General features: G+C 42.7%; 1 long non-coding RNA gene and 1 pseudogene across 2 annotated transcripts in view; one reads left to right on the top strand and one right to left on the bottom strand.

Moving 5' to 3' along the window:
- LOC144102556 (uncharacterized) overlaps positions 1-24,135 on the top strand; it is a 65,344-nt pseudogene extending 41,209 nt beyond the window's left edge. Inside the window, exons 8-10 of the transcript XR_013308219.1 lie at positions 1,688-1,746; positions 18,158-18,393; positions 20,188-24,135. The product of XR_013308219.1 is annotated as an uncharacterized LOC144102556 (transcript). The remainder of the gene's footprint in view (positions 1-1,687; positions 1,747-18,157; positions 18,394-20,187) is intronic.
- Positions 2,541-3,719, bottom strand: LOC144100486 (uncharacterized). Its single transcript, XR_013307685.1, has 2 exons — positions 3,543-3,719; positions 2,541-2,705 (listed from the first exon to the last, which is right to left on the bottom strand). It is a non-coding gene; the product is annotated as an uncharacterized LOC144100486 (long non-coding RNA).
- Positions 24,136-24,372: the final 237 nt, after the last annotated feature.

Genomic DNA, 24,372 nt, shown 5'->3' with positions numbered 1-24,372 from the left:
CTCCATTGAAATGCAGCCGCCGCAGAGTTCTGTTCCGAATTGTCCTTTCACTGCCTTCTGTTCTTTTTCAACAGCTCTTGGCGCCTTCTCTCCTCATTTGTAGCAACCCTTTCTTGTCACTGCATGCTGCGCACTTCGTCTCAGTGACCAGGATGGAGAAGGTTACTTTTTCTCACAACTCATGAGCTTGGTGGGAAAGCTCGGTGTGGTTATAGGAAAGAAGGAGGGATAAAAAATGAATAATTTGTGCTATATTCATAGCTTAATTGTTCACAAATATAGTGTGAGGTGCCTTCTGAAATGGATGATTCAAAAGAAAAACTGACTTATTTTCTCGCAAATACTGTAACATTGCTTTTGACAGGTGCCAGTATCATCACTCGTCAAGTGCTTGCTGCACTTCCATAACTGCAGTGCAAAATAAATTGTGGTCAAAATGTTTTAGGGGCCAGGACAAATTTTTCTTAAACTACGAAGTTTCTGAGAAAACTGCGTAGCTTTCCTTTGTAGCCCTATGGCTGCACTTGGGTGAATGTCAATGAGTAATTACTCCCTTATTACAAAATAAATTATACATTGGACCAAACAGCAGCACGCAAAATGGCTGCTGTCTTGTAGCCTCCCCTGCTCAGCATTGACAATGCACATTTCTAACTTCGCTGACAGCTGAAATGTAATTGCAAAAATCAGTAGTGCCATTGTCTGAGTTTATTTTGTGCATGGTGGTATAAGTGTACATCCCGTGCCTGTTTTCACTGTTACAGTTAATAAAACTGGCGGGAGGTGCAAATTTTTGCGTATAGCTCTATTCGATGAGGTGTTTACAGGCCTGAATTACCAACTTCATGTGAAAATTGGGCGCATACTTGTTCTTTTGTAATAACAGCAGGAATATACTAGACCAACTGTGTTTTACAATTCTTATCACGAAATAGTATTGTGTTTGTGCTATGTTGGAAGCTGCAATTCTCGGAGAAAATGATTGCCTTTGGCGGTGAGTGAAAAATACTCCTCTGCAGTTTTTTTACAGTGGATAAACATTTAAATTGTAGTGTTACAAATTTCTGAGCAGTATGAACTAAATTCCACTCCCTTAGTGTAAAGCATTGAGTTGTATATGCTCCTGATCTTAGTGTTGCAAAATAAACATTTACTGCTGAGCTCTACATTACTGAAGGCTTTTAGAGGAGAAAGTGAAAGTGTAAAATATGGCCCAAAAAGTTAGACTCTCAAGCAAGGCAGCTTAGAAAGGCAGCCAAGCCACAACATGCATAGATGTCTTTGAAGCATGCTCGGACAAAATAAGGCACGATGTCAGCAGGAGGAACTCGCTCCAAAGTCCTGTACGAATTTGTCATCATCCCAACTGCGTCTAGTGCAGGGCAAAGGCCCCTCCCACTAATCTCCTAATTCACCTCGTCTTGTACAAGCTGCACAAGCAGCTGTCTTAGTATCCCCACCAGCTTCTCAATCCCATCCGCCCAGCAGACTCCGTGTCCTACTGCTGCCTTCCCTTGGAATCCGCTTTGTTACCCAAAGCAACCATCAGTAGTCTCCTCACCTCACTACGTGGCCTCCCCATATCCCTTTCTCTCTCTTGATTCAACCCTGATATCAATTTGTATTTGTTCCCTAACCCACCGTGTGGTTTTCCGGTCACTTAATTTTATTATTTTCTTTTCCATAGGTGCTCTCGTCGATCTAATTTAAGGCGATTCCAATGGTCTCTTGGATTTGGCCTCAATGGTGAGTGCTGGCAAGAACTAGACCAGCTTCCTGTCCTGCCGTCAAGATGTCACTTTATTTTCTTGCAAACCACACAATTTCAACAATGAAGAGAGCCTAAGGACCGTTGACATCGAAGTGTCACACCGCGATCCGAATGAAGTTACATGCAGAAGCCTTGCTAGGTGACAGCTGTGATTAGGGGCCAGGCAGCCTAACCGGTTGGTCATAATTCTGAGGGATAATTCTTATTTACAACCCCAGGCCAGGACGGCAATTATTCTTGGAAGGTTGTGCAGGTATTCTTTGCAGATTAGTGCTCAGATTATTGCTGCTGAGTAATTACTCCGTTGTTTCATTTGAGCTACTTCACATTGCAGAAGTCGCCTATGCACACTAGAGATGCATCCTGATTTGTACTACTACTGTCATTATTAAGCATAACTAGTATCAAACAAAGAAAAACGTGCATTTACCACTATCCATTTGTTATTGTGGTGTGTTATTCTGCTGTGTCCTTGCCCTGTATCTTCAAACAGGTCCCAATAAAACTGAAATTTCTACCTAATGCCTCATATATGAAGGGGGTTTGATGAAGTACTGTGTTCATGTAGTAGCATCTCTCATGTTATTGCATGACATTCTTCAGTATTAGTTAGGTTCAGACGTGCAAGAATTACTGTAGAAGGGCATTTTCATGCTTTTGTGTAGACCGTGTTGCAAGTCAATGCCTACAGTGCAGTGAATATTCCGTGCAACAGAAACGCAGTAAATGTTTAATGAAATGTGCTATTAAACAGTCAGGAGGCAAGCAGTCTATTAACTGTAGCAGTTTATTATTGGTATTTGCATGAAAATACTTTCCCTACAATAATGCCCAATGGGCATGTAGGTATAAGAATGAATAAATAAATAAATAGTCCTGAAACAAATCTTGTTGCAGCTCCTAGCTGGAAGGCTCCATTTCTTTTTCGAGCTCCCTGCAATCAAATAGAAGCACGACACAGATTGCATTACTGCAGAGAATCTACAGATCGAAAAGCAAATAACAAGGAATAAGATTTAATGTGTGAACAAACAAACGAAACCCATTAAGCTGCACACTAAGATGCTCTTTCTGGAATCAAGTTATGGATGAGCATTCAATGCAGTAACTGCGTGAGTTTTGATACAAGCAGTCACAACAGAAACAATAATTTGTGCGTCATGAAAACTGCAACATGGGAAAGCTTGTTTTTGTTCAGTTGTTGGCGATTCATAAAGCATCACAGGTACTTGCTATGTTTTCTTTCGTAATTATGCAATGCGATCAAATTAATAGCAAAATGCAATTTACTGCATTCCAGGAGCCATGTCCTGCGCTGCAAATACAGCACTTTTATAAATGTATACTCCTGAAGATTTGTATTCTCCAGATAATCAATGCTGAATAAGTGCGTAAGCTGCAGCCATCCTCTACGAGCAGAAAAAAGATTCAATCATTTTACCTGTTCCTATTATCAAACTACGTTCGTTCATTAATTGCTTTGCACACAAAGATGTGACCACGTGCTCTGCTTCCAAGCATAGATCGCGGACGTAGGCTCTACAACAGCTTCACAATTAACTTAAAATCAGTTGCTGGGCGAGTTGGTACTTCATGCTAACATTCACAGCGCAAGACGAACACGGACACGAGGGGAGACACCACAAAGCGCCGTGTCTCCCCTCGTGTCTGTGTTCGTCTTGCGCTGTGAATGTTCACAATTAACGCTTAACATTTGCATCAGGCACACACATATCACACAAAGTTAACAGTGAAAAGTGCAGGTAATTACCTCCCAAGCATGAGAATGCGGGCCGGATAAAAGTCTGCTTCTCCTTCGGCATCTGTCCACTTCACCTGATGATAGATTCGCGAATCAAGTCTTGGGCATTTTCAGGTGCAAAGTCCTTCACATCCGTGATGGGCACCACCGCACAGCTTATATTGTCTTTATACCTGACGTACGCAAAATGAGGCGCACTCGAAGACATCGCGCACACAGGTATATCCTAGTACTACACCTAGAGCACTGTACTGCAGCACAAGGACCAAGCCACCACGACCACGCTTACTGCGCACGCCATGACACACACACAGTTGTGGTGATACGAAACAGGAATCATTTTATTATCCTAGAGTAAAGCTTTTGAAAGTGATTAACAGCAACAATACTTTTTAATACATTTTTAAAATTAAGTATTGCGATTTTGTGTATAAATTGTTAATATTTGACTATTTTGTGCAGTACTCTGCATTATGTGAAAATGTGGATAACATCGCTCACCGGCTGACTGGATCAGCTTGAACTGCAATGTGGCGATCTATGGAGTGAGGCTATGATGGAGCTGCCAGTTTCTAAAATATTGACTGTTTGTATATTTGTAAGAACAGGTGAAACTGCTTGTCTCGCCAGTGCCGAGTTCATTCACAATGTAAACTCAATATTGCCGCAAATCTTTGTGCTGTATGTTTGTTCTTTCATGAAAGCCGCTGGCACACAAATTTATCTCAGTTGATCGCACCGAGGTGGAGCCTTTTCTGCGTTGTTCCAGACTTACGGTAGCTTTGCACGCCGTATCTCAGAAGTTCGCTATTAGCTTTAAGTTGGACACGGCCGAGAACAGTGGGCACTCTGTTCGGCGACCGCCGACCATACTTGTTGCTTTCGTCGCCGCCACGTCATTCGATCAGTTCATTGTGGGCGCAAGTCAGCCGAAAGATTTTCGTTCGAAAGCTGTTTTCATCTTTCTGACCGCTGGACCGCCGTCATCACAACGTGACAATTGTTGGACCAGTTCATTTGGGAGCAGGGAACCAGTTGGGTAGTCCAGTTGGAACAAGGAAAAACAATTGAGCTGACCAGTTGGAATATAAGTCCAATTGGAAAGTTCAGTTCGACCCAACTTACAAAATCAAGTGGATGGTCCAATCGGAACTAGAGAAACCAATTGGGCTGTCCAGTTGGATTCATCAATCCAACTGGCTGACCAGTTGGCTCCCAATGGGTCCAGTTGGCTGACCAGTTGGCTCCCAATGGGCTGACCATTTGGGTCCAATGGGTCCCTTTGGCTGAACGTTTGGGTCCAATGGGTCCCATTGGCTGACCATTTGGGTCCAATGGGTCCCATTGGAAACTTCAATTGGACCCAATGGTTTTTTTTGACTGGGCAGTTATCCTGCTTGCTCATGCACCTGCCTAACATGCAAACAAGAAAAAGAAATAACGCTCAAAGTCAAAGAAAACATTATTTTCAGGGAAGTGCAAAGGCGTTTTTCAGTGGTTGAACATCCTAGTTACGCTGTTGTGGGGCAACAGGGCACGGGACCACAGTGGCTTCCGGCTCCTGCTCAGGCCACATGCCGTGAGCTTGGTGCAGGGCCACCCGTGCCCCAGGTGGTACGATGGCCACCACCCACAAAACGGGTTGCGCACACCTGCAGGTCAGCGGCCCCCAAGGATACTCCCCACATGGAGAGGCCCAGCACAAAAACAGCGGTGTGTACTGTACGGGCATGCAGCGTATCCGAGGATGTGATGGGCACCAGTCAAGGCAGTCCTGGACCGTTGACGTCGGAAGGACGATGGGGCTTCTTGGATCAGCACGAAAAGAGAGGCCCTGGATCAGGATGCCCGAAGACAACTAGTTCTTTCACTATCCACATAATGCAAGATGGCTTGCATACACTGGAACTGCAGGGGACCCCTACTTAATCTAAATGACATAAAAGAATGCTTTAGCCACACACTCACCTCTGGCCTTGTATTTACAAGAGACAAACCTCGGCTCGAAACACAGACATTCTCAAAGACTATGAGGTGTTCCACCGCGACCGAGAGCAGACGAGCCAGCTTTCGGCAGGAATTGCAATCATGGTTAAAAATGGAGTCCCAGCTCGAGAACAGAAACTCAAAACCAGGTTAGAAGCTGTAGCGGCCATCCTAGACACATTTAAAACAATCACATTGTGCTGTGTATACCTGGAGTTATATCTTAACGTAACCTTTCATCAGTTAGAAGATCTTTTAGAACAGCTACCTGAACCATATTTATATTACATTTTAACGCGCACTCCAGATTTTGGGGCACTGAAAAATTGACACTAGACATCAAGTTATTGAGAGAGAGAAATAACATTTGTTAGCACCCGTCAAAAGGATGATGGGTATCTGAGGCGCCGCTCGGTCCCAGCCATGTCCTCCCCCTCAGCCGTCGACCGGGATATCTTGGATCTCAGCAGCGGCAAGGGAGAGACGGATGGCTTCTCGTTGATTGTCGTCCTCGTTGTGAAGCAGTGCCTCCCAGGACTCATCTGTTCTGTCAAGTTGTCCAAAGCTCGGACATGTCCATACCATATGGATCATGTCCGCTATGCCGTCACAACGTTTGCACCTGGGGCTGAAAATGTCAGGGTGCCACTTGCTTTAAAGCTGAAGGTTAGGGAATACTACGGTTTGGAGCTTGCGCCACACAACCTCTTCATTTTTGGTTGGCTGCTTGCTTTTGGAAGTACCGCTCGGCCTAATTTGTAAAGGTTTAGGATTTCCTGATACGTGTTAAGATCGTCATAGAGCTGTAGGAGCTCCTCATCGTGCAAGGGGGATGGGGTTGTGCACAAGACGCCACTGGGATCCCGGAAAGTAGCTAATCCTCGGGCCAGTGCGTGCGCTTTCTCGTTTCCCCTCAACCCTTGGTGCGCGGGTGTCCAAATGAGCGCTACCTGTTCTGCCGGTGGTGGACTGCCGGCCAACACTCGTGCTGCTGTAGCTGAAATGCAGCCGCATCAAAGTTTCTAATAGCTGATTTAGAGTCACGATAATTTTAACCTGTTGTTGAGTTAGAGCCAGCGCAATGGCCAACTCTTCCGCCTTCGTTACTGTCGAGTGTCTGGTGCTCCAGCACACTACCGGGCCTCCGTTTTCCCTAGTGGCTACCGAACTGCGCCCTGTACTGTTTGTGCATTGTGCGGCATCCGTATACAAGACATCCTGTCTGCCCTGAAAGCGGGCTTGCAACGCTACTGCTCTTTCCTTCCTCCGGCTCTCATGGTAGATGGGATGCATGTTTTTGGGGAGTGGGGGTACCTAATTTGTCCCTAACCTGTCTAGGAACCGGGTTCGTACGTCTCGAGCACGCTCTAGGCTCGTGCTCCAGCTTCTCCAGAATGCTGCGACCAGTACGACTGCGCAGAAGTCTCTGATATGGCGAGGTCCTTGCAGCCTCAATGAGCTCTTCGAGGGTATTCAAAACCCCTAGACTCAAAATCTTGTTTGTTAGCGCACAGGGTGGTTATTGAGGATTTTGTGATGAGTAATAATATTTGTCTGTTAAACACCGGGAAATGAGCATATTGTTCACCTAGTTCAGGAAAGATGAGCTCTATAGGTTTATCTTTTAATTCACCTATTCTTATAGGTTTTTAATTGGATGTCGTAGACAACTCATATGGAAGTGGTCATCTCCTTGTATTAATCAGCTTAACATCTTCACCTGAAGTTATCCCAACTAAACCACGACAGTAGAAGCTGAACTGAGAAAAAGTCTGGCCGAGAAAAGGCCGGCCTAGATAAAATAGTTTCGAGCAACCTCAGTGTAGGCGAACTTAACGAACTTTTCACAAACAGTAGTATTACCGCTGCGCACCAAGCTATTCCTCAGACCTCTGGAGTAGTAAAACAAAATCATAATATTGGTACACAAAAGAATGCAAAGAAGCAAGAAGAAACAAATAAAAGCCGTGGACATTTTTATAGATATCCAGCAGAAGAGAATTTCACAAATTTTTAAATGGCGAAGGCGAAAGCTCGATATATTCGTCTTAGTGTCGAAAAATCAGCAAGGAAAAATTGCGTGTCATCAATAAACAGCTCAACCGCATAGAAGCAGATGTGGAAAAAGGTTAGAAAGTTAAATGACAGCTACCCTCCGTTCACAGCTCCACTTCTGACAGCTCCCGGTATACAGACAAACATAGAAGAACCGGCAGACCGTTTGGGTGAATATTTTTCTGCAGTTTCTAGTTCATCACACTACACAGACTCATTTATAAAACAAAACCACAGCAGAGTAGCAAAGGCTGCCGACAAGCGGCACCACAAATGAACCTTACATTAACATAATTACACTTCAAGAAATAAATACTGTACTTTCCGCTGGTAAACAGACTGCTCCCGGCCCAGATGAAATACATTATCGAGTGCTAGGCCATCTCTCTCAACCCTACGTAGACGCATTTTCAAGAATCTTTAATAAAGTTCGGGTATCGGGGAAAATTCCCGAAGCCTGGAAAAAAGCTATTATCGTATAGTCTGATACACGGGAAGCCGCCAACTTTTAGACTCTTACCAGTTGCCTCGCCAAATCCTTTGAAAGTGTCCCGTATATAAGACTGAGTTCTTTTATCCTTGAATCTCGTGACCTTCTTGACAGCCATCAGTGTGGTTTTAAAAAGGGATGCTCCACTACAGATCACCTAGTCCATTTTGGAAATACTGTCAGAGATGCTTTTGTACGCAAACAACACTGTCTTGCTGTATTTTTTTTCTGGAGAAGGCATATGACACAACCGGCATGGAGCTTGGCATCCATGGCAGATTGTTGAACTGCCTAAAGACTTGTCTAACCGCTCCTTCCATATGTACGTCTAGGTTCAACCCTTTTGAGGAATTTCATTCAGGAGAATGGAGTACCTTAGGGGTGTATTTTAAGCACAACTCTCTTTGAACTCTCTCCAAGGTCAATTGTGTACTCAGTCTAAGCAGATGATCTCCAGATAGCTTGCACTTTCTCCATCATATCAACATGTACTGATACAATCAACAAAAAATAAACTACTGGCAATGTGGGCAGATAGAAATGGTTTCTGGTTTTCTCCACAGAGAACAGTGGCCATTCTTTTTTCACTCACACGAGGCTTACAGGCAGATCTGACCCTACACCTTATCGAAATCAAGTTACCCGTAAAACATGAACACAGTTTTTTAGGTGTAACATTTGACAGAAAATTCACTTTTTTGCCTCAAATAAACACACTGAATAAGAAAGCCTTTCAATCCTTGGAACATACTCAGAGTACTGTCACGAAAACACTGGAGGGCCGACAGATCAGATCTTATCAATATACCGCTATGTAGTATGCTCTATCCTGGATTATGTATATATAGCGTATGGGTCAACCAGACCAGCATACCTTGAATGGCTAGATCCAGTGCATAATTTGGGTTTGCGTCTTTCCACTGGTGCATACAGGATGTCGCCCGTAAAGTCTTTATGTTGAAACTAACGAACCATCACTTACAGACAGAAAAAGCGTGCTCACATACACTCTGAATATACATTCCTTACCGTAGCATATCTGTCACCAAATAGTTACAAAGTGCCCATCTAGAGCACTCTTTAACAACAAACCGCAAACTACCAGGCCACTACTCTTGTGTTTTGAAGAGATTTGCCAGAATCTCGGCGTACTGAACGCATTACCCACCATTGCGCTAAGATGAAATCCACTGCCTCCATGGTACAATTTTCCTGTGATGTGCTATTTCACTCTTGCACAGTTCCCCAAAAGGAAACTCCACAACAACATATAGCTCAAGAATTTCTTTCACTCGACGAAAAATACAATGGTTTCATGGACTTTTGTACTGATGGTTCAAAAACAGATGCCTTCGTAGGAAGCGCAGTAGTGCGAGGAATTGTGAAGGAAATAAAAAGATTTCCACAGTGTGCATCTATATTCACAGCAGAATGTTATGCTGTGTGTGTAGCCATTAGAAAAATAGTAAATGGTAACCTCAGAAACAGCATTATTTACACATACTCACTCAGTATACTTACAGCTCTCCACTCCAGAATGCAATCACTTCAATGCTTTGTGACATCATATGCAATATAACTAACAAAAGCCACAGATCGAGCACAGAGCATAAAACTTTGCTGGGTATCTGGGTATTGAGTGATGGCGGAATTAAAGGCAACGAAAGAGCAGACCTCTATGCTGCTCAAGCTCATGACAAGCAAATAAAGAAAGTAAATATTCCCTTTAAACATTGCATGAACTTAGTAGACAGTAAATTAAAGAAGAAATGGCAGCTCACTTGGAAAAATGAACCAAATAACAAATCACACTTTTTTAAGCCAGTTTTAAGCAGATGGAAATCCTACACCCACCAGGAGCGTATCAAGGATGTGATATCTCCCGGCTTCGCATAGGACACAGACACGTACCTCACATATAATTTCATGCTTACAAAACAAGACAAGCCTCAATGTGAACCGTATGAAGATGAACTAACGGTAAACCATGCTTTATTTTCAATCAGAAAACTCGAAACACTGAGGAAAAAGCATTTTTCAGTTTTTTACAATTAAAATACGTATACCATTCAATCCAGCAATGGTCTTAGGTGAAGATGCACGTGTTGATTTTTCACGTTTTTAAGTTTTTAAAGCGAGCAGGTGTATTAAACGAATTGTAGATCTGATAGTATATTTAGTAATTTATTATAACAAATAGACTTTTTTAAGCACACCTCAGTCATTTTCTCATTCCTTGCGCAGGCAAGGATGATTACAAAGGTTACCCAACTTTCTCTAAAGCTTTTACTACTGTCCATTTTTGAAATGTCTTTCCTTTGGCGTCACTAAATAGTAAAACAAACATTTTAGGCCACACTCTCCTCCCTACAGGGGGGCTTCTGCTTCATGCAGATGCTGATGAGTGGTGACACCATGAGTTCGAGCATCCGCAGGGACATGCCTGCAGGGGGATGATGGTGAGCAGTGCATTACCACGGACCCCAGCACCTGCGCTTAGCTGTGTGTGGCACTGCTGTGTCCAGGTAAAAGGGAATCCTGGTGGCTGAGCCGATGCTGAGGGTTTGGACCTTTGAGGCCCTTCAGTGGAGGCAATACACCACTTTGGTCCCAGCTTCCTGTAGACGGCACCTCTGGCCTGACCCGACCGGGGAAAATCAGCAGTCGCCTTTTTTCCTATCCTCCCCTCCATCTTTCACCTATCTTCTTTCTCATTACTGTCCTGTGACTTCCTCGTTCTCAGTTTTTCCTTTGTTATAACGTTGTGTGGTGAACCAACAAGTTACACCATATTATGTTATAGTTGCGCCGTAGAGCTTGCGTGGGCAGGACTTGCTAGCAACTCCCTGTCCCATCGCATGTTGGGCTAGCTCTGTTGTGGGCGGCTGCCATCGCAGCTGAAAAATAATTTTCTTTTATAGGTCTTTTCCTTCTAGAAATGATCGTTTTCACAAATAATGGCAAGCCAATGTCACTGCACTGTTTCTGCAAAAAAAAATCTTCCTCAGATACCACGTCATACAGAGTGAGGTACCAGAAAAGCAAGCTAGAATCATCTCTCCTTTTGTAGTTTCGAAATCTCTCACAGAATCATTGGGCCTTAGCTATGACAAAGCTGGCCAATGGCGATCTACAATTCTCCACATCAGAGACAAAGCAAAGCATTTCGAACTCTAAAACATAGTAACCTTTGTAGAAATACCTGTTTCCATTAGTGCACATAGATCCCTCAACACTGTCGAAGGTGTGATCTCAGAACAAGACTTTCTCACTCTGACTGAAGCAGAAGTGCTGGATGGCCTCAAAGACCAAAATGCCACCGATGTAATGTGCATTAAAATCAGAAAAGATGAAAATTCCAACAAAGCACTTAACTAGTTCTGACTTTTGCCTCCAGCCAACTCCCTGATACCATAGAAGTAGGTTATATGAAAACAGCAGTCTGACCATACATCCCCAATACTCGCTGGGGTTTCAATTCAGGCCAAAGCTTTGGCCATGGATCGCAGAGTTGTCGTGGCTGCCAAATCTGTGCCAAATGTGCATCTAATGAACACAAATCCGATGTTTGCAACACAGCACCAAAGTGCACTAACTGTGAAGGGACCCCCCGCATATTCTAGGTCTTGCCATTCCTGGAAGAAAGAAAAGAAAATTATATCTTAAAACTAAAGAAAGCATAACATTCCAGGAAGCACAGAAACAATTTGCACAAACCCAGGGAACATTCTTATTTTATTCACAGTCGCTTGCAAGGCTTCTCCCAGTCAGCAGAGGCCTACAAACAGTACACCTGTGGGTTCTCCACGGTGGACCAGAGCCTCTAAGGAGGCGACGGACATAACACTGAGCTCACCTCCACTGCAGCGGTGGCGGAGCTCTCATGACAGAAAAAAAGGAGAAATCCTAATAACTTGCCCCAAAGAAATAGGGAGCTAAGTTTTCAAAATACATATCCAAAAAATCATTATTGCATTCCTAATACACTGGAATTGAAGGGTATCATTTAATAACTTGAGCGATATAAAAGACATCCTAGCCACATTCTAACCTGTGGCCTTATGTATTCAAGAAACAAACTTGGGTCCCAAAAGCACAAATGTACTCAAGTAACAAAGTATTTTGCCGCAATCGAGAAAACGCAAGCTGGCTCTCAGGTGGTATTGCCATCATAGTAAAAAATGACATCCGAGCTCGTGAGCTTATACTAAAGCCAAAATTTGAAGCTGTGGCAGCCACCCTGCTTACACACAAAACAATAACAGTGTGTTGTATATATATATATCTTGACCCTCATTTCATTGTAACAATACAAGAATTAGAAGATCATTTATAGCAAATATACCACAGTCTTATCTGGTAGTTGACGGCTTTAATGCACATTCCTCCCTCTGGGGGAGTGGAAAAATGGACACCCGGGACAAATTACAGAGGATTTTATTCTGAGCAAAAATATTTGTCTGTTGAACTCTGGTAAAACCACTTGCTGCTCTTCAGCCTCAGGAAAGATGAGCTGTTTAGATTTGTCGTTTAGTTTTCCGTCTGTTCTTAGCAATTTTAAACGGGATGTTATTGACAATCCATATGGCTCTGTTTAGCGTCTTTACTGGAAGTCATCCCAACAAAACCGCGACGTTGGAAGCTTCCTTTAGCCAACTGGCAACTCTTTAGAGCAGAAGCCACTTTAGAAAGAATAGTTTTAGAAAATCTTGACATCTACGAGATAAATAAAAAGTTCACTGATTGTATCTTAGCTGCTGCACACTTGGCTATTCCTAAGTCTTCGGGAATGGTACGGCAAAACCACAAAGTGTGGTGGACCCAAGAGAACCTCATAAGTTTTAAAAAGGCAAGAGCTAAAGCTCAGTACGTGCATCGTTGTGCCGAGAAAGCATCATGGCAGAGTTATGTATCATCCATAAACAGTCGGATCACATTTAAAAAATGTGGGAGCAGTTCAGAAAGTTAAATGGCAGCTTCTCACCATTCACAGTTCCTCTTTTAACAACACCTGGCACACAAACAAATATAAGAAAACAGGCAGACATAGGAGAACAATTTGCTGCAGTTTCTAGTTTGTCACATATTATACCCAGTCATTTCTAAAATACAAAAATATATGAAATACAGGCTCTCAAGTGGAGGTGCTAACAAATAATACACTTAATTACCCTCCAGCAAATCAATAGAGCATTGTCAGCCGGCAGAAAAACTGCTCCAGGACCCGACCAAATACGCTATGAAATGCTGGCCAATCTTTCTCAGCCTTTCGTAGTGGCTCTTTTAAGCTTGTTTAACAAAGTTTGAGTATTGTGGAAAAGACTCAAAGCCAGGAAGACACCTAATATTGTTCCATTCCTTAAACCCGGGAAGCCACCAATATCTCCTAGCAGTTATAGGCCCATTGCCCAATCCTTTGAATGTGCCCTGAATATAAGATTAACTTTTCTCCTTGAATCCTATGAACTTCTTGACAGCCATCAGTGCGGTTTTAAAAAGGGATGCTCCACAACAGATCACCTGGTTCATCTTGAAAATACTGTCAGAGAAGATTTTGTTCATAAACAACACTCTTTTGCTGTATTTTTCGATTTAGGGAGGGCATACGACACGGCCTGGAGATTCGGGATTCTTCAAGACCTTGCTGAGTTTGGTACACGAGGCAGAATGTTAAACTTCCTTGAAGACTTCTTATCTAACCATTCATTTCATGTCCGCCTGGGCACAACCCTTTTGAGGAATTTCATTAAAGAAAACAGAGTACCTCAGGGGTGCGCTGTAAGCACAACTTACTTTTTTGTAAAATTGAACTCTCTTACTAAAATAATCCTGTTATGTATTCATTCAGTCTATGTAGACAACCTTCAGATAGCTCGCACATCGTACAATATATCAGCATTGGAAAGACAAATACAATTAACAATAAATAAACTGACAACATGGACAGATAGAAATTGTTTCCGGTTTTCTCCACAGAAATTGGTGGCTCACAAGGGTAGAAACTTGGGCGAGTCGGTAACGGTGATCCATGGAAAGTGAGAGTAGCGCAAAACGGGACAAAGGGACAGAGAAAGACGTACACAACACAGGCGCTATTGTTGCGCCTGTGTTGTGTCGGTCTTTCTCTGTCCCTTTGTCCCGTTTTGCGCTACTCTCACTTTCCATGGATCAAATTGGTGGCCATTCTTTTCTAACTTAAAGGGGGCGTGCAAGCAGATCGACTCTATATCTGAATGAAATACAGTTACCCCTAAAAAATGAACACAAATTTCTTGGCGTTAATTTTCACAGAAAGTTCTTTTGTGCCTCACATAAACATGTTGAGAAAGAAAGCCTCTTGATCACTGAACACACTCGAAGTGCTGTCGCGAAAACACTGCGGTGCCGACAGGGCGTGTCTCTTACAAACTTATCATTCTCTAGTACGTACGCTCTACCCTGGATTATGAATGTAAAGTGTATAGGTCAGTGAGACCATCGTACCTTGACTGATTGGACTCAATTCATAATTTAGGTTTGCGTCTTTCCACTGGTGCATACAGGACGTCGCCCATTGACAGTTTTTATGTAGAAACTGACGAACCATCACTTACAGACGAAAGAACGAAGCTCACGTGTTCATACATCCTGAAAATCCATTCAATACCTAAATACATCTGTCAGCAAAGGTCACAAAGTGCCCCTCTAAAGCACCATTTAACAACAAGCCACAGACTAACAGGCCACTGCCCTTATATTTTGAAGATATGTGCCAAAACCTCGGCCTAGTAGATACATTACCCAGCACTGCTCGAAGATGAGATCACCTCCATGGTATTTTTCCTACAATCTGTGATTTTACTCTTACTCAGTCCTGTAAAAAACAAACTCCACAAGAATTTTGTGCACTTGAGGAAAAATACAGTACTTTTACGCCATATTATACAGAAGGCTCAAAAATAGATTTTAACATTGGAAGCGCAATAATACAAGGGAATTGGATTGAAATAGTAAGGCATCTACAGTGCACATCAATTTTCACTGCTGAATGTTACGCCGTCTATGTAATCATTGAACAAATACTAAGCGAGAACCTCACAAACAGTATTATTTATGCAGACTTCTTAATTTACCTACTGCTGTCCACTGTAGAAACACAATCACTCCTATGATTGGTGACATCATACACAACATTGTAGCAGCCACAACTCAAGGACAAGACATAACACTGTGTTGAGTTCCGAGTCATGTGGGAATAAAAGGCAACGAGAGAGCAGATCTGTGTGCTGCTCAAGTTTGTGGCAAGGAAATAAAGAAAATAAATATACCCTTTAAGGATTGCATAACTTAGTAAAAAAGAAATGAAGGAAAAAATGGCAGACAGCTTGGAACAATGACGTAAACAGCAAACAGCACTTGGTGAAGCCAGTTCTAAGTGAATGGAAGTCATATTTGCACCAGGAGCGTTTCATTAAAGTTATTTTATGTCATCTCCGTATAGGCCACACGCATCACACTCAATTTTCTATTGTCAATACAAGACAAACGGGTTTGTGAAAAACGTGTAGAAGAGCTAACTGTCGATCACATATTATATATACTCATGGCGAAACTTGAAAAACTTAGGAACAAATGTTTTACTCAGTTTTATAATAAACACATTCATTTACACCCATTGCTGCTTTTAAGTGAAGATGCAATTGTTGACACGACTTGTGTTTTCAGCTTTTTAAGAGAAGCTGGTTTTTCCAGCAAGCTCTAAATTTTTACCCACTGATTCGATTCATTTCTTGAAACACCTCAGCCACCTTCTCATTCCTGAGAAGAAGGCTGAGGTTTTGTTTTACTGGTTGGGAGGCTCAACACCCTTGCCCATCCAAGAATGCCTGCTAAGACTCATCGACCTTCTTCAAAGCTCCTAATATTCACCTTTCATGAAATTTAGTTGTTTTTCATTATTAGGTAATACAAAGACAATGTTTTATGCCCTGTACACCACCGATAATTAATATTTCTAAAATAGTCTGCAATACAATTTTTCTTACATTGAGCTTAGCGCATGATGCCCCGAGTTGTCTATGTGCCATAAAACACAACACAACTAGGCCGTCTACACCACCGATCACTTTTCATAATTTTAAGAATTCTGCAGAAAACTATTCTATACCTTCTGCTTAGAGCATGATGACCTTAGCTGCCTATGTGCCATTAACCTAACACAAGCATAAACGCTTAGCTTAAGTGTACCTCCAGCTTTTAGTGAGAAGGAAATGAGTGGGCATGTTTTGTAATCCAAAGTGTTTTTGCTTTCATGTAGTATTCTGTGCACAGTTTTCGCTATTTAAATTCTGTCCCGACTTTTATGCCACTGGCTTCATTTCATTCGTGCTCTGATTTCAATACTTCCCTCTCTACTGTGTGTGTCTATTGCTCTTGTATTTTTTCAAATACAGCCTGTAGAATATGTGCAGTAGCATCACGTTCCTCGTGCCATTCCATCTCATCTGCTCCACATCAGCCCAGGTCCTTTTATACCCGCTGCTTCGTCTTCTCTCATGTACATTGCATTTTTTAGTAGCGACATTCTACCCTGTTTGATTTCCTTCATTATCCTTTCGGCATCATAATTTTTTCTGTTTGAGTTATAACAAGCGACCAATTGTGAAACATCTGGGCCACCAGTTCCTTATTAGGCAGACAGAAATACCAGACCGAAACTTTGACGACAACCTTACGCCCGTGGCCGAGTGGGTAGGACATCCATCTAGCCAAGAGACACTGGTCACAATCCCACTGAAACCTAAGTTTTCTTTTGAGCGTTTTATGTTTGTGTGCTTTGAAGTGGTGTGGATAGATATACAAAAATTTGGACAAGGAAGGTGAAAATATAGTCGTTAAGTGTATTCCTACTTAAAAACACAAGGAAAGAAATTAGCCCCCACTTCCACTACCCTCCTACCTCTGTCTACTCTTTGTTCTGTAATTATACTTTCACTGGTGGCACGTATTGACCTAGTCAGATGGGAAATGTTCTGGTGACGCGTAAAAATACTAACTTTTTGGCTCTGTGGCTAAACTTATAGCATACATTGACGAGACATTGCGATGCGCTGCACACAGTTAAATACCAGAGGGCTGTCTAACCTTTGAGAATGAAGGCAGCGTGAAACGCGTACTTAAGCCAATATTACAGCTGCAAGACATGATCCAGAAAAGCAAAAAAACAGGCACACATGTCAGGTAGGAAAGGATTCTTATCTGAATGATTAGTGATGGTAGCACTTGGTGATTTCTGCAGCTGCCAATTTACTATACCACAGCTTGACTGCCACAGGTGTCTCACCCTGAAAACTATATTAAACTGCGAGTAAGTGACTATTTTCTGCTCGCAGCACAAGGTCCAAACTACTACATGCTTGTCAAGTATGCATTTCATATGTCTGCTCATAAATATTTCTGCGAGTTGGATCCCGTCGACATTTTTTCAGTGGCATAGAACAACTGAAGTAATTACTGAGGATACTTGAGGCACTTGCATGCGAGTAATCTAAAAGCATTGCAATTCTATTCCAATTTTATTTCAGTTGCTTTCTATTCCTTTGTAGTTGGTGCACTTGTAAGTACTAGTACGAACTATTGCTGGTTAACATTTCGTATTTTCCCGCCTTTGATGATGTGACACCGTTTCAAGACTTGAAACTTTGGAACAGGTGTGCTTTTTCCAGAATCATTTGAACAATTTCTGCATTTGGAGGGTTTGATGAAATTTTAAGCAAGTAGAATTCTATGAAGTTGTAGATATTGAAATATATTGCAGACAAATCAGTGGTGATTTTAAAGGTATGCTGGAAGTGCAAGAAAACAACTGGTTTCCAAGCCCAACGTAGCATATGCAGAGCCTGCAGCTAATCCAACTTAAAGGCCATGGCGAGAGGAGAAAGGCGTTCCTCCCCTGTGCTGCAGCTGCTGTCCTCCTCGCCTGTGAAAACTGTCCAGAAATGTGCCATCCTAACAATTTATACAAGTGACAACATTGAGTGAAACACTGTAGTTAAAAACTTTTGCTTCTCTGCAGCCGATGTGTATTCCTCATATCTGATGACTTAAATTGCAGGTTGTGCCGGAAGCTCTCGCTGCCAACATGATTTCTGTGCAGAGCACATCTCTGCGCTGTTTGCCCTCAGTGAGTGGAATCACTGAGTCCGCCGTGCACTCGGCCACCTCCTGCGAGACATGCATCAACCAATTCTCCATGTGACACCTCTTGGAGCAGCACCATTAAAACATGCAGTCACTGAAGTCTGAAGGGAGGCACTGCTGTAGATACTGCCTACAGACCAGCGACTACAGGTAAGGCAAAATTTGGTCATTCAGCGTTGTTAATGGTAGATATACATCTCAGCAAGACGGTTCTTCGAGGATTTTTTAAGGGGCCTTGAGCACTGCTTGTAAAGTTGTGGAATGCTTGGGATGATAACAGGTGCCACCTCACGAGTAGTATGCTCCAACAACAATGATGTAGTTATTGAGCTAGTTTGTATACTCGCCTCTGAAGGTGTTTCACGGCCCCTTTAATGTGGAATAAATGGGCTTGGGGACAAGGGCGATATTTAAGTGTTTCGACAGGGAAGTGCACGGTCTGATATAGAGTATTGGTACTCGCAAAAAAACTCCGTACTCTCTGCGGGCAACGGAAAGTGATAGCTGGGTGGCAACAGATGGGTATACATTATGTAGTGTGCATTTTTGTTTTCTCTAGGGCTGTGCGAATATTCGGAATTTCGAATACGAATCGAATATTTTTGATATTCGGTTCATACTCGTATTCGAGAAATGATATTCGTTAATTTTCGAATATTCTAAAATTCCCGAATAGACTTTCGTAAATTTGATTGCGGCAAAAGCACAATATCTGGCAAATGATCTGAATATAGAGTATAAAGTTCCAGGAAAACAATATAAAGGCCCTGTTCTCTTTCTTCTCCATCGTTTATCGCGTGGACCAATCGCATTCCGATGCCGCTCGGCTTGACCATGTGCGCAATTCCGCAAGTGGGCTTTCCCACATACCACACGTGCTGCGAACAAGATGGGGGACAACCCGCTTCTAACAGTTGCAGCGCGAAAGCGCGTTTATTTTTATCCTTCCGTAATATGTTGTCTAATAAAGCCCACACCCATGGCATTCGTTCTGTCATCTTAACTGTCTGAGCGTGACCACCGCCACTTTGTTTTGGTCAACTAAGCTATGCGGGAAAGCCTACTTGCAGAATTTCGCGTGAGGCTCCTTAAGGGGCGAGTAGAGGTGTCACAACAGGGCAAGCGATCCTGTAAAAATCCCGCCTATTGCATGGTGCACTGTAACCCATGCACCTCTTAAGTGGGCTTAACGGCAGGCGTGATAACGTTCGGAGGGTCCCTGTCACTAGGTCAAAAAAATAACTTGGCCGCGTAGTTTTGGTTTCCGAGTTTCGCCACTCGCCCGTGGCAATGGCAACGGTCGGCCCGCGCATTCGCCAGTAGTCCAGTGTCTCAGTACCGTGCCGCTTTCAGACGCTGACTGACGCGTCGCTGGTCATTTTTTTTTTCTTTAGAAGCAGTCTTGCCATTCTGGCATCAATGTGCGTTCCCATCTCGCTTATGTTCGCGATGTCTTCCAGCTCGCCGAAACACATGTGCTCGTCACGGGATTACACGTATTTGCACGATAGAGCCGCCTCATCTGACTGCCGCATTTTCGGTAGTTTTTTTGTTTTTTTTCGGGGCCGCGGGGCTTTTTATAAACCGACCTTCGAATAAGCCGGGCATTTCTGTCAGTTCTTTGAACTCCGAATTAATGAGGTTTTACTAGCCATCATGTTATTTTTGCTTCCAGTCTTGTCGTGTTATTGATTGCATTTTGCCTGACTACATTACAGGTTGGATACTGTTTTACCAATGTTTGCTTGTTTATCTTTTCTGAATTTATTTTTTGTGCTGACCAGATATTTGATCCATTATTCGAAGCCATTTTTTCTTCATATTCGTATTTGATTCGTATTCGAAAATTTCAATATTCGCACACCCCTAGTTTTCTTGATCCCTTGTGCCATCGGCGAGGCTAGTGTGTTCATCATGTCAAACCCGCTCGTATTTTACATGCAGATGTTCCTCCTTGTCTCGACACTGACAGCCAGCACACTGCAAGCATCAGCATGCTCGGTCATCGACGCACCGTCCCCTTACGGAGACTGCGCATACCAGCCATCCTGTCAAGCTTCTGTGTACCCGGTCATCCAAGCGCCATTCTCCCACAGAGCTTGCGCACAAGAACCACCGTGCTATGACGATCGATGGGTGCTATCACGGCCAGCTTCATCGACGTCAACAACTCCGGCTATATAAAGAACGCTGCCTACAAGTTCCTTCAGTGGGCACGTCGGCTGGCTGCGTGTCAGCATCATGTCAAACCCGCTCGTATTTTACATGCAGGTCAATAACATATTTTCTACTGTTAAAACAGGCGACCGACGTTTCATTCAGCTGACGTGCCCACATAGTGTCGTTATGAACCTCCTTGATTTAAATGATTTTGTTTTATCTTTGTTGATGCTTTGCGGCGATGTAGAGCCCAACCCCGGGCCCCCGACTGAACAAATGCTAGCTGAACTACTCGAAGGCCAAAAGAACATCCAAAGGCACCTAAATGAAATTGAATCTAAACTAGAATTTGTAGAAGCCCCAGTAACAGCCATCAAGGAAATGAATGTAAAAATATGCAGCCTTGAGAAGACTATTCGAAATTTAGAAGGCAAACTGACTAATTTAGAAGACCGCTCAAGGCGGAACAACATCCTGGTTTATGGTATTCCCGAGAAAGACGAAGAAACACATGATGACCTAATTAAAAGTGTAGTTGAGGACGTATTTGATACCACGCTTGGTGTGCGAGTAACTCCCGCTGAACGAATACACAGGATAGGCCAGATTCAGCCAGATAAATCACGGCCAATTATTATAATAAAACTGATGGACCACCGTGAAAAAATTGATGAACTGAAGAATTGCTTCAAGTTGAAAGGCAAAAAACTCTCAGTCTCGGAGGATTTTTCAGTGCCCACTAGGCAAAAGCGAAAGAAATTATGGGACAGTACAAGCGAAATTAGAGCAAGTGGAGAGAAAGTTAAGCTGCTCTACGACAAAATCAAGATAAATAATGAGCTGTTTCAATGGAACGAAGACAGCAATAGAAGGGTTCCTGTTGGCAAACAAGCAAGCAGGCATAGCCGTCAAAGCTGAACCGAAACTTGCAATAAAAAACCTCTTCGATGCATCAACCCTAATGCTCGGAGCATCATAAATAAATCTGAAGACCTGGAGAGCATAGTATCAGCGTACAAACCGCTCATAATTGTAACAGAAACTTGGTTAAACTCTAGCATTCGCGACGACGCGATTACACCGCCAGGTTACAGTATGTTTCGAAAAGACAGGAATTCCCGAGGGGGTGGTGTGGCAATTATATTTCAAGAAGCGCTAAATGTAACACGTCTACCTGACATACCTGCGATTGAATGTGTTATCGCAAAAGTACATCTAAAAGAATTATACTTCATCGTAGGCGGATTCTACAGGCCCCCAAATAGCAATATTACGTTTTTTGATGAACTAAACGAATTTCTATGTTCTACCAAAAGTCTTTCTTCAAACATGTTACTTGGCGGCAACTTCAATATGCCTTGTATTTGCTGGGACGGCCCATTTCCCGATCCCCTGTCTGGGGCAGCTGAACCACTTGTTGACCTAATAATTTTGCACGGCTTAACACAACTGGTAAAGCAACCAACCCGCATCCTGAACGACACTTCTTCGATATTAGATCTTTTCCTGGTCAGCAGTAGCCTACTTCAGCGTGATCCAAAAATACTTGTTACTGAGGGCATATCTGACCACAAAATGATATGCTTAACCTTGGAACTCAAACATGTGACAAAAAACAAAAAGGAAGAACGTTTGGTGCCAATCTTTTCACGTGCTAGTGACGTCGACATATTAGATGCCTTAGATAGTTCCTTCTCTAACTTTGTCCTTCTTGCTGAATCAACTGAATGCTGCGTGGACGACCTGTGGTGCTTTTTCAAAGAACTTGTTCTGAGGTGCATCAAGCACTTCATTCCCGTGCGGCTGAAGAGAACACAACATATGAATCCCTGGAAAACAAAAGAAATTGTACGTCTGGGAAGAAAAGCGAAAAAAATTAGAAAGCAGCATCGCAGGTGCCCTTCGGCAACTAATGCAGATAAGCTTTGCGCATTACGTTTGCAGTTGAAAGACAGTATCAGTAAAGCCAAAAAACACTTCTACACTGTTTTTATGAAGAATTTTCTCCTTTCTTCCCCGGCAAAGTTTTGGCGCCACTTCTCTTCAAAAAAGGAGCCCTTGCCCAGTTTTTGCATAAATAATGAAACAGTGACCGATAAAGCATTGATAGCAGTGTCATTTAATGAGTTGTTTTGCTCTGTGTTTACAAACGACGATGGTATAAGACCAAGTTTCAACCTACCCGCTAATTGTCCTCCTATCGATAATGTCTGCATATCAGAAGAAGGCGTTCTGTCATTATTGCTTAACTTAGATACTAAAAATCCCCAGGAATTGATGGCATACCAAACGCCTTCCTTGTAAGGTATGCCGAATGGTGTTCAAAATACTTGTGTTTACTATTTAGCAAATCCTTGTCGCGAGCAGAGTTACCAAATGATTGGAAATATGCCAAGATTACACCAATACCCAAAACAGGAGACCGCTCATTAATTACTTCATACAGGCCCATCTCAATACTCTGCATATCTGCTAAGACATTCGAGCATATTATCTTCAAGCACAATATGACGTTTGTCGAAATTAATAACATCATAGATTATAGGCAGCACGGGTTCCGTAAAGGGCTATCGACTACAACGCAGCTAGTCGAAACTGTTCACGACATCGCAGCAGTTCTAGATAGGCAAGGCCAAGTTGACATGATTTTCTTAGATTTCGAAAAGGCATTTGGCCGCGTGTGTCACCAAAAGTTGCTTCTAAAATTAAAACCGATATTAAAAAATGCCTCACTGCTACAATGGATAGAGGCATATCTTTCATCAATGAAACAAAGCGTGTTCATTGATGGAATGTGTTCAAGGCCAGCACTTGTTCGTTCCGGCATCCCACAGGGATCTATTCTCGGCCCGTTATTTTTTCTTATCTTTATTAACGACATAGTAACAAATATACCAGTGAAAATCAGGTTGTTTGCAGACGACTGCATCCTTTATAATGAAATTAACAGCCCAAGAGACCAGGCCGTATTAAATTCTTCACTTACCGCTATCGAAACATGGTGCTTGACATGGCAAATGAAGATAAATACAAAGAAAACAGTAGCAATGACAGTCACCAGAAAACGGCAACCATTACCCTTTAAATACTGCATCAATGGACAGGTTCTCTCTTCTGTACTAAGTTACAAATACTTAGGTGTAATTCTAACATCTGACCTCAGATGGAATGAACATGTAACCTACATCACAAAAAGTCCATGCAGAAACTGGGACATCTGAGGAGATGTTTGCGACAGTCAACATAAGAAATAAAACTTCTAGCGTATAAAACCTACATTAGACCAATCCTTGAATATTGCTGTATTGTATGGGATCCATGGACCCAGCAAAATATCAATAAGTTGGTGAGCATCCAAAGAAAATCGGTAAGATTTATATTCAGTCCCTATTGCTGGCGCACGAACGGTCCGAGATTGGAACTTGCTGTCTCCAAACACAGTGGAAAGTCGATCGGCCGAGTCATTCTGCAGCGCGCTAAAGAAAAGCTTAGGTATGTAAATCTTGTATTGGAAACAGATGAAGTATAACCTGTTTTATTTATTTGTTGTGATTTTCTCTACCACAGCGATGGTCTACAATTAGCATTCATGTGCCTACATTTTTTTTACTTTTTTATGCAAAAACTGTGCTAAAAATGTTTTGCAGTGCTTTTTGTGCTTTGTTATGTTTGTTTCTATCTTATTTCCCACTCCTGCCTAAGGCCTCAAATAAAACTGGCAGTATCTTTGAAATAAAATAAATAAATAGTGTGCCCTCTCTGCTCCTCCTTTCATCCTTTTCCACACAGAAACAGTGTTACCAGATACACGCAGGCCCATACTTGAGAGTGGCCCATCGTCTGCTTACCACTCACCTGCTGGTCCACTTGGAGGAGATGCCGCATGAGTGCACCAGCTGTGGACAGCACTTCAGCTGAGCGGCTAACCTGGCGCGTCACCGCAGAATGCAGCACTTTATCAACTATAAG

The sequence above is a fragment of the Amblyomma americanum genome, chromosome 8 (assembly GCF_052857255.1).
Source record: "Amblyomma americanum isolate KBUSLIRL-KWMA chromosome 8, ASM5285725v1, whole genome shotgun sequence".
Taxonomy (NCBI): Eukaryota; Metazoa; Arthropoda; class Arachnida; order Ixodida; family Ixodidae; genus Amblyomma; species Amblyomma americanum.
The sequence above is the reverse complement of the archived record's forward strand: the minus strand, read 5'-3'. Positions and strand labels throughout refer to the sequence as shown.